Raw genomic sequence first — 12754 nt, 5'->3', positions numbered from 1 at the left:
ATCTTTCAAAGTCCAAGCCCATCATCATATAGTTTATTTATCTAAACCGACACACGACACTTTATTGAATAAACGAAATTTCATTTATTATTATAATCAAAAGTAGGATGTTACATAATTATAATTAGTAATAACAAATAAAAATCAATTCTATGTCAACTACATTTCAATATCAATTGATTAAACATTCTTTTTAATTTAAAAACGTTATTCCCAATATCATTCTTATATAATTATTATATAAAACTTTATTTTTGGAATTGTCTAAATATATATTTTTTTGATTTTCGTGGCTTAAATTTTAAAACAGGTCTATCAAATACGTATTTTTTTGTTATAATTGAATGGCAAACTTATTTTAAATAAAATCTTAATTTCGGCTATAAATAATGGACAACTTATTTTTAAAAATACATTGAATTTTTCCTATTATAAAACGATCAACTTTTTTTATGAAAGCATAAATTTGACTATAATTAAATGGTCAGTTTATCTACATATACTATTAAAACAATAGGCTTTTTAAACAAATGACATTTATCTATGGGTTAATCACTATAGTTTTCATACATACTAAGTCTTCTCAAATTTTCTTGGTAATTAAATAATTCAAAAGTAAACAATATTATTTAAAGGTAAACAATTCAATTCATATATTAATGTTAATGGTTGTGATATTAAATAAAATAGTAACTCACGGAGTCTTTAGTCAATCACATTGATTAGAAAAAATTTCTATTTGAATACCTGAGGTTTGGTCATTCCATCTATTTGTATACAATTTCGAAACCTTTAACCATTTGAATACAAATATATTTTAATTCTATCGATTTGTATACAACTTCCAAACGGAGTTAAAAAAACCTGTTAAACCCCAAATTCGCCAAGGGTATTTTCGTCAATTTCAATTGAAAAAACCAACCACTGCACAAAATTCATATAAGCTCAATTAAAAAAATAATCCTGGCCCATAAAAAAAATACAACGTTTAAACAAATTAGCCCTAACTCCCCTCTCCTCCATACTCACTCTTCCCCATATTCTTCAATTTGAATCATGAAAATCCTTTGATACACAGTGACAACAGATGAAAGAGATCTCTCCTTGGTTCGTACGTGGTCCAGATGATAGGTTTGATCCTGATGAGGTTTATGGTAATTCTTCTAACCAATTAAAAAACTTTGGTAACTGTTTAGGGTTTGTTATTTTTTATTTCTAACCAACATTTGAAATATTTACCTAAATATTTTCTTTTTTAATGATCTTAGGGCAAGAGGCTACACTATTTTCCATCCAAGTATTCCATGGAGGTGTGTTTGTGAAAAATCCGGTTAGAAGTTATGTACATGGTAAGACGAACTTTGTGGACATGATAGATGCTGATGCGTTTTCAGTCATTCCACTTATATCAACAACTTCTCTATTTTTCTTCACAATAAATATTTTAAAAAAAAATATTTTTTAAAGAACCATTAAATGCATCGTATAACCCCGAACCCGTTTACCATTCCTGTTTTAAGAAAATGGATTCATTGGAAGTATTTAAATTTATTATTAAATGTGGATTTGTAAGTTATAATTTTGGTCAAATTTTAAATAATATTAACTCACTCGACCATTTAATAAATCACAGAGTGGATTTTGTTAGTGGATCTAAATTATTGATTAATTATTAGGCGTTTATTTCATATGTGTAAATGCTTAATAAAGTTGTTGAACCATATTCTGTTAACGTATAAAGCGTATAATTTACGTAACGGTTAATTAACGTGTCTAAAATAAAGTTAGAATACACATAGATATATTAGTTCTATATTAGAGTCAATTCGAAATTAAAGTCATTTCATTTTTCCATTTTTGAACGTGTACAAAAATAAAAAAGTTAGATTTGACTTTCAAATTAGGGCAATACGACCCAATCGGTGTTTAATTTGTGATTTTTTTAATCACTTAAAATCACTTTAATATTATGTTAATTTAATAAAACAAATTACACCTTAACTTATTCCATATAGTCTTTGTACAAGAAAGGCATAATTTTTGGCAAACAAATAGCTTAGTCTTCCCCTAACATATGTAAACTTAAACACTATATATTCAATACATTTTCTTAAGTTACATTTGACACACTATATATTAAACACAAGATGTCAATGTTCATACTTGGTTGCTTGTGAAGTTTGAGATGCAAGATTTTGAAGTTCTTCATGCCGTTTTAAGTTAACCGATATTATACTTTTGTAGACAAAGGTATGTATGTTTATTTTTTTTTGAAGTTAAATCCTTTGTTAAATAAATATAATCATGCGCCATCATATATACGCTTTTATTGTCAACATGTTTGGTGTTTCCTATTTGTTGGTATGAAATCCATATTATATTTTATTTTATACGTCTTCAAGATCCATGAAACGTAGTGTTTTTAGTCATCCTCTTCTAATAAGAGAAACAATATAAACGGTTAGTCATTCTAATATTATTTGTTTACTCTCTAAATGTTATATTATATTATATATTTTGAAAACGTGCAATGTCAACGGAAAGAGAACCATTGAGTATCATATCCAACGGTAATATTTTAAAATGACTATTCTTTTTTTTGAACGACCAACTAAGTAACGCTGGGTACTATGTACGCGGCTCCCATTGGCCAAAGGTAGCCCGAGCCGGCCACTATTCCGGACGGACGAAGCCCCTAGCAGTCCACCCTATTGAGGGATTCACCGGATAAAACCCGACTCCACGCCCGCCTAATGGCACGACAGCGAGGAGCCGGTAAAACCGAGTGAGATAAGGACTCGAACCCTGGCAAGCCAATCCCTCATATCTCCCATATAAATTGGTGATAGTAAGGTTTGAACCCCCTTCCTCTCACTAGTAAAGTAAGTGCTCTACCATTGAACCACATCCAATTTATTTTAAAATGACTATTCATTAATACTTTTTCATATATTTATATTTTATTTATTATTTTGTTGGATTCAGTTATAATATTTACACCAAGTTATGAGATATACTTTAAATGTTAAATTTAAGTAAATATATTTTTTGATATGCGCTACGTATTTTAGAAAATTGAACATACACCCAAAAATGTAGATACTCATTTTAACATATTACTATGTTAAAAACGTATACTTATATTAACAACAAAAAATTATGTCAAAATGATTACAAATTGGAATAATAAGAATTAAGATTGTTATTTGTATATTTCCGTTTTATTTATATATGTTTCCTTTTTAACAACCAAATACCTTTATAATTACATTAACATATTACATAACCATTTTTTTTAATATTTTACAAAATCTAACATACGTTAGTATTGATAATAATTTGTTTTTAAAATACGTTAAGTTTAATAAACTTTTTGCTTATTTTATTTTAATAACAATTAACTATGTAGTTATTTGTCCAATCACATCATTTAATGTTAATCGATTAGACGTTGGAGAAGAAAATGAACCGCCAACTACTAAACAAGGTTCTATATGTACAAACTCAAATAAAACGTTACTTTTTTCTATTCATTTACTTTGTTGATAAAGTACATGTATTCACACTTTATTTCATAGGTTATATCAAATATTTTTATAACCATTCTTCTGTTTTTATATTTAATAGTTGTCACGATAAATACCAAAGAAACAATTGCATAGGGAATTTCACGAATGAAGAGTAGAGACGGTGTTAAAATACTTATATTAGACAAAGACGGTAAAGTTGCAAACAAAACTATAAATGTGGTTTATAAAGAACTATTTAGTAGTTAATGAATTTTTCATTTTGGACTTTGGATTATCTATCGAATAATTGTATAAAGGATGTTAATTTCGTTGAAAGTTATGTTTGATAATCAATTTTTTTTACCGGTATTATTAACAACTAAATATCATGTACCCATCCTAACTATATGACAACATATTTTATAATTTTATATTAACTGCGGTTTACATGATTTATAAATTTCCACTCGTGTCGTACACGGGTGAATAGCCTAGTAATTATATAAAAAGCATATGAAGCGTCATTTTTGAACAATGTAACCACAAGTATGAATTATTTACATTTTGAATGTACTTATATTTTTATACTTCATCAACGTAAATTGACACAAACTACAACTTGCTTTATAGGTATAAGTTAATATACATTAATGTTGATTTCCATATGCATTTAAAATGTGAAGTAACATTAACTTAAACACTATTCGATCGATGGTTAAACTAGTATATATACGAGCTTAGTTCTCAACGTAAACTTACAAGTGAACTAGTGTTACTTGAAATGTAAAAAGTAAATTTAGCTATGTGTTTCTTATATCCACATATAGTTTGACTTGCGCTGAATTAACATTAGTTTTGAATTATGCTAGTTATTTCGTTTATTAGAATACTTGATATGGTTAATATAAAATGGTTATAAAATTGAGAAGTGTGAAAAACAATCTAATATTTCAATTATTGTGATTAATTTTAAGAGAAAAAATAAAGAAAATCACATAAAAGGAATAACACACATGTGTTAACTTTCTCTCTTCACATATAAGGTATATGCAAATTCTCCCATCATATTGCTATATAAAAAACAAAAAAAGTGAAAATTTTGATCCATGGATCAACCGTCGACTCGGGTTAAAAATGAATAAGCATCATCATCATCACTAACGCTTAACAAAATACAATGAATTCAAAATCTCTTACTTGAATATGACAAAATTAAAAGCAAAAAGAGTTGTACTATACTATTATAAACACCCTGTAAAAACACTCACAATTTACTATCCACCTTATCTTGTAGTTGGGTTTATTCAATAACACTCAGATTAATTAAAATTTATCTATGTTTATCTTAAAAATGAATTTGCAATCTCTACTAGTGCCCATCAATATTATATTCCTTTGAAAGTTCCTACTTGAAATATATAAATTTTAAATTATCGCTCCAACGGAAAATACGTAAATATTAAATTCTACTACAACGAAAAAAAATTTATCACTTTTAATTTATTTTTCAAACCGAATAATATACAAATATTCTTTTATATAATTATTGAAATAAAAAGATCGGTAACCAAAATCAACTAGTAATGATTAACCTGTGCATCGTGATGGCACGTTGATAAAACATAAGGTTACTAAAGTTTGTACGCACATTATGACTGGTCTGGTTTAATAAAGTTTATATCGAGATGTTATATAGAAATAATGATGTATATATGCAAACTTAAGTTGTCGTAAAGATAACTGTATCTATATAGGGGTGTGATCTAGAGAGAACTATTTTTAAAGAGAGAACTAGAGAACTCCAAATAACACCATTAGATATAACTCATCAAATGATGAAAACGGTGAAAAGGTAAAAAACAGGGGCGTGATTTTAAATGGTTGAGGGTAATTCTGGAATTAAGAGAAGGCCCTTTCACCTGCACTAACCTTCTCTTATAGATATAACTCCAAATAACACCATTAGATATAACACCATTAGATATAACTCATCAAATGATGAAAACGGTGAAAAGGGAAAAAACAGGGGCGTGATTTTAAATGGTTGAGGGTAATTCTGGAATTAAGAGAAGGCCCTTTCACCTGCACTAACCTTCTCTCTTACTCTGCCATCATATCCCAAATCAAACAATAAACTAGGGTTTTTCAAAATTCTAGCAATTAGATGGCAAAATCAACCACAAAACAGAAGATCACATGCAGGTAAACAATCGTTCTTTCCCCCTTCTCTCTCTCTCATTCATGTCACCATCAGAAGTAATCTAGGGTTTCGATTCATGTCAATCGATCGTCTAGATCGTCCAAATCGACTGCAAAATCAAGCATGAATCCGAAGAACAGTAATAGGTAAACGATTATAGTTGTTAATTTCACATATTATCGATGTTGATTAGGCGTATCAAGAACAAGCAGAGGCTACCGTGCTCGATATGCTTTGTTTTTTTGTTAATTTTGTCTAATCGGGTAACAATATAGAGTCCTCGAACTTTGAGTTGCCCATTGATTATATATGAAAGCTATGAACGATGCACAAATTGATCAATTCTTGTATTCTACATGATTTTTCAAGTATTACATATGTGTATTGCTTATGTACTATGTGTTTATGCAGTTCTGATGCATTATATATATGCAGTGATGTCGTGTACATGTATATGCATTGTTGATGTGTTACGTATATGCAATAATTATGCATTAGATTAATACAGTACATAAAGTATCTATTTCACCGCATATTTAGATTATGTTGCTTATATGCAACGTTGAAAGTAGTAATGTTAATGTAATTGTAAATGTTTTGTTGTATTGCATATGTGTGATATGTTTGAAATTAACAATGTAAATGCATGCACATGTATTTTACTACATCTTTTTAGTTATCGTACATTTCTAGTTATAGTGCATGTATGTGGTATTTATTTTGCATATATGGTATTTACTGTATCCAAGTGTTAATGTGGTATTGAACCTATCAAATGTATATTTTGATGATAATGTTAAAAAACGAAACAAAAATTGAAACATGGGAGATTATGTATGTCTTTCCACTAATCATGTTTTTAGCATCTTGTTTTGCACGTGTTTAGATCTTTATACTATTGAATTACAGTTTTATGTTCATAGTCTAGAATTATTGTTAAACTAATATGTTGATTAATTTTTACTATTGTAGTGTTATTTTTTATCACACCCTCAAAATCCACTAACGGAGTTTTACCGTCAGAGAGTGTGAACTAACAGGATCGGAATCATTAGTTATAATCAAACACCAAAAATAAAGTTTTCAAACAACCAAGACATCAAGTCTTAAGTAAAAATGCGGAAGCGTAAATCGTAAACCAAAACAGTGCGCCACACAGGACGACTTAAAAACACAAGTTGTCAAGGCAGAAATTAAAAGCAGTTTTTAAAACAATGATGTTTAGCGAATGCATGTCCTAAACCGCGCGCCCGCCTCGGCTACCTGAGAATAACATACTAAAAGTGTCAACACAGGGTTGGCGAGTTCACAAGTTTATATAAATAAAGCGTTTGCGTTTGCGTTTACGTTTTGCGTTTGCGTTTGCGTTACCAGATAGTGTTAAGTCAATTTATATATCAATAGGTAGCTAACCTATCAACAAGTATTACTAAGTGTTCGACACCGAAGCTGGCTGTTTATCAATTGCCTTGCCACCATGTCAACCACGACCATGGTAATGTGTTAGCCAAGATTACACCCACTCGAACTACAGTCGAGTTTAGAGTTGGGTGGGGTTTGTCAAACCCAGTAGTACTACTCAACAGTGACTCGCTATTATCCAAATATTAACCGGTTCGATGTTATGAAGGACTTTGGTTGGTTTGTTTGCCACTTAGCCTTACAAGTGATATATAAAAACTAAACAAAATCTACAGCGTTGGAGTATGTTATCTCTCCCAAATAAAAGCGTTTAAAAAGAGTAAAAAGGGGACGTGAAACTCACTGTTTGCGAAGAATTCAAAAACAAATCCGAGAGATGCGCGTCAAAGAAAATCCTCACTAGTGCTCTAAAACAAAAAATGAGATTCTCTAAGTATTTAAACTACTATTGAGTCTCTAGACTTGGCACATAATACCTATGCATGAGATACGTTTCGTGTTTCGTTTGTGAATTATGTGTGACTCGACAAACACATTGGTGACACGTTACGTGTGTATACAACTACTTAAGCATCAAATACTAACATTATACATTACTAGTAAATTATCTCCCCACAAGGGCAATTTAGTCAAAATATGGCAATTATCTATTAACAAACACGTTTCATGTATTTTCACATAGTTCAGCAGCTAGTTTTATCAAGACAGATTTCTACTTGAAAGATTACTCTATTAAACAGATCATAATATATCAATTAATTCACCAAAAATCTTCACAAAAGCATACATGAGTTAGGTTTCCAGAACTAGTTTTATTGTATTTTTATTCCACATAGTTTTCTCACAAAGACCAAAACATTACAGGAAACTCACAACAGTCAAAATCATGCGCAACAGAATGTTATTTGTTATTTCCATTAAATGGTAATTACAATTAATGCAAGACCAATTGGGTTAGACTCTTAACTCAAAATTTTAACTTCCAAAAGTGAAACCAACCCATTTGGTCTTGTAGTTTATGAGGTATGATAATTTCAAAACATCCTAACAGCAGACCTCACAATTCATACTTGCACTACGGTTTTGTAAAATAATAAAGTTAACTTTTACAAGTCTAAAAATTACAAATTTGGACTCTTTAGAAACTAGACTCAACCTAGTATATTATAGCATCAGAAATCGCATCAAAACATGTAATTAAAATCGAGTTACAATCATCCAAACATGAATTAAATAATCTATCCCGCATCAGTTTTGACCTTTGATCACATTTAAATCGTTTGAGTAACCAAAACACCTCCAAATCAGGCGTGGTTGGGTTTTCTGAAAACTACACTCAGAGTACTACCTTTTAGACTCAAAAATAGTCCAGTTTGGTTTCATATTTAACAAGTTACACCTCGTTCAAGTTTAATTATCTCTGCTGTCAAAAATCAGCAAGCACACACAATCATCTAGCATGCATCCTAAGCATACGACACATCCCCAAACATGCAATAAACATTGTAATCATGCAAAAACACTTTATATTCAGTTGTAACACTAATCATCCATAAAAATCAGTAGTAAACCCTCTAGGGTTTACGAAAAAATCAATGATATAACAATTTTTCGCCGTTCAAAATCACACACGGTCATTTAAATCAACAACCGAAGCATAATCAAGCATCATCTAATCAAAACAAAGCATATGAATACTTAACACATAATTTTTGAAAACTAGGGTTTATGTTTATACCTCAAAAACTCAGAAACAAGCAAGAGGAAGGTGAGGGATGACTAGAAACAAGTGCGGGATGCTCCGATTATGAAAAACGAGGTCAAACGGAAGTGGTATGGTGGTGGTTGGTGATTGCCGTCGCCAAGGGGGTGTGAGGAGGGGGGGGGGGGGGCGATCGATTGTAAGGGAGAGGGAGGGAGGTTAGGGTTTTTGTTAATATTAAATATTAACTTGTTACACTTAAGTCCCTCTACTTCTTGTTATTCAATTTCTAGTATAATTAATAACCCTTGTCTCTTGTGTTTAGTATTTCACATACTTATCAAGTAACATATAGATTATAACACATACTTATCAAGTATTTGTTGTTTTGATATTTGTCGTTTGTTCACCAATGGTTTGAGTCGACTCGTGTGCGTTTCGGTGCAATCCCGAAAGACTACATGTGTAGTGATTGTCAAGCGTCATTTAAAACCCTAGTTTAAATGTAATGAGATGTGCGTTATAGATCAAGTGATCTTAAGTTTGAATTGACGGAGTTTGGATTAACGGAGTTAACCTGAAATTGACGAGTATCACATTTTTTTCCTTTGAATTATTAACTCGTACTTGTTTGGGTAAAAGTAGCTCATCCCAATAATGCATACATCTAGTGCTTATACTATATATGTGAACAAACATAATCATCCGTTTATTTTAACGAAATTACATATATGGTATAGTTATGAAGACAATAATGGGTCAAAAGGGAACAAAAAATGAAATAGAGGAGATTGTTGGACAATGAAGATGAGGTCGATTCAGGAAACGATGATGAAAATAACAATTTTGATCGTACAATGCATGTAAGTTATTTAACTTATGCATATATTATTGTGATTACCTACATTCGTACCAATGACATTGCATGTGTGTCACATATACAATGGAAAGGAGGAGGTCAAAATGACCACATAGAGTGAAACGGACAACATCGGTAATTGGGATTACAAGTCCGACGAGGAAGAAGATGACACGACCTTAAACATTATGGCCTGTATAACATATATGCAGGGTTGATGCTTTACATTTATGTAGTGTTTATGTACTACATATATATGCAATGTTGATGAACTGCATTTACATATATGTAGTTTTTATGTACGACATATATATGCAATGTTTATACATTACATATATGTATTACTATTGTATTACATATAGATATTAACTTTCAACTTTAATTATAACTAGGTGATGAAAAGCATTCATATAAAGCAAAGAAGGTAACAAGAAAAAAAATGTGATGCTGGTAAAAATCAGGAGTTACAAAAACCAACTACATGAGAAAGAAGTACATGCTTTGGAATATGATGCCAAAGAAACAACGAGATGTTGTCCAAAGCTTTAGAGCTTGAATCGTTAGTGTCAAGAAAAACATCTTTACTAGAAAAAAAGTCCAATCTGATGCGGAATCAAGCACAAATCAGAAGAACGATATCAGGTAAGTGGTTTTATTAGTCAATTTCATACAATCAACATAATTAGATACATTACACCAATTTCGCGTGCGTTGGTATATGTTTAATCGAAGAAAATTGCGTCGACGAATATTAATTTGTACACATATTGTAGATGAAAGCTAAGTCGATTCGCATATTGATATCATATTATGTATTGTCATGTATTACATATATGCAACACTTACCTATTAAATGGATGTAGCTACGGATATGAATTGTTTATTTATTACATGTATGCGCAGTTTGATGTATTACATATGCGCGATGATTGTCTATTACATGCATATTTAGTACTTGTATATTACATGCATATGTAAACTGTTGTATTACACATATGAAATGTTTATCCATTAAATGCACATACAGTTTGTTATATTACATATGTGCAATGCTTATCTATGACATGCATATACAGTGTATTGTATTATATATATGCATTACCTATCTATACATGCATATGCAGTATGATGTATTACATATACGCATTGAGTATCTATTACATTTATATGTTGAGATGTATTACATATACATTGTGATTATCTATTACATATATGTAGTATTATTGTATTACTCGTAAATATTAATCATTCGCTTTAATTTATAAACAGGTGACGAAGATCATAAAGAAAAGAAGGTATAAAAAAAGAAACAAGAAAAAAATGTGCCAGAAAAAAAGAAACTGGAGACAAAGAAAATTGACGTTGGAAAAAGGATACATGGTTTAGGACACGAAAGAATTAGGAAAGAAAATAGTATATTTTTTGAAGTTTGTGTACACCAGTAAGTTGTAATTATTTTGTTATTGCTTATATGCGCGTGTTTTGTGTTTTGAAGTCTATGTTATTTTGATGAAATAATCCTTCGAGTTTTTGTGTGGGTTGTTAGAATACGACGTGTTATGATGACACAAATATGAATATTAAAGTACTTTTACATATTGGTGTTAATTGTTGTATGATACACGATCTTGAATATATAATGAATTATTTTAAAGTATGTACATGGTACAAATATACAACAGTTGGAACGTATGTAAAATGAAATTTATGTGGTGTTTACTTGTATATTTAAACTAAAAATTAAGAATGAAGTACGTAGTGGTGAGCAGAATTAGGGTCGGCTTGAAAAAGTTGAAGAACCAGACCGATTTCACAATATCTGGACCGATCCTGTATTGTGATGTATGCTTTCGGTCCTTGAATTCCAGGAAATTATGGCTAGGGTTTTTACACATGATAGCCCAACAAAGAACTAAACCCAAGTAATCTCAAAAATAGAATCAGCTTCAAGCATGGTTGGGCCCAATTCATTACCTGTTGTGTTATGATCATGACCCATGTATATGAAAATTTCCTAGAAACCGACTAAACCCAACACACACAGATCTACTTGACTGAGGTTGTATATCAATTTTGCTTCAATTGACATAACTGATTACTGCTTTTCTAGTCATCTTAAATCAAAAGTTTGTATTAAGATAGTCAGCCAAATGCATTTCATCGAGAAGCTTTTATGCATACTGTTATTATAATACAAAAATATCCAACTTTGTTCAATTAACCCCAAAATCACAATTTCCAACAAGAATGTTCATGAATTATTCATTCATGGTAAAATAAAAGGCTTGCAAAGTAAAACTAAAAAGAAATACATGTGTGAAGAAGATGATGATTGTGATCATGTGGCAAAGTTATGATTCAAAATCCGGTAGAATAACTTTGATTTCTTAGTTGTTGAAGAGATTGTAAGAGATGAATTGGTCTCTAATCTTCATAAATAGCAAAATTGAAAAGTCCGGTGGTAATGGATGCCTAAAATACACACCAATTTCTAGTTCTTGGTACTTTTATTTTGACTTTGTCAGGTTCTGTCCAGGTCGGGCCTGGTTATTCAAACTGTTCACCCCTAGAATTAAGTAAAAAGATATAATGTTTAAAAATATGAGTAAAACATACATTACACATACACAATATGTATAAGTATTTAAACCATAAAATGCATATATGTATGACAAACATTTATGGTTAAATGGAGGTTATGAGTTGAGTATGAATAGTTAGTTAGATGTCTGCATCTATAGCCGATACACATGAAACTCATGCACAAACATAAAATTGATTTATCACGCATGTCAAGGTTGGCGTACACACTAACATATAACATATTAAAACATATTAACATATATAAACTATTAGGAATATATCGGGAAAAAAGAACACATTAAAAAGAAAATAATTAAAAAAATGTTATGATTTTATCCATGTTTTTGGATGACCACTATTCAACGCAATCATATATGTTTGTTCCCCAAATAGTAACCTCAATAGTAGTTTGCAATAGTGAAGTTAGTATTATAAATATCAACGTATGTAACAATAATGTAGATATCAACAAAAGTTAC

This window comes from Bidens hawaiensis, unplaced genomic scaffold (genome assembly GCF_021521415.1).
Source record: "Bidens hawaiensis isolate Kalapana, Puna unplaced genomic scaffold, B.hawaiensis_p1.1 tig00016270_1, whole genome shotgun sequence".
In the NCBI taxonomy this organism is placed as follows: domain Eukaryota; kingdom Viridiplantae; phylum Streptophyta; class Magnoliopsida; order Asterales; family Asteraceae; genus Bidens; species Bidens hawaiensis.
The sequence above is the reverse complement of the archived record's forward strand: the minus strand, read 5'-3'. Positions refer to the sequence as shown.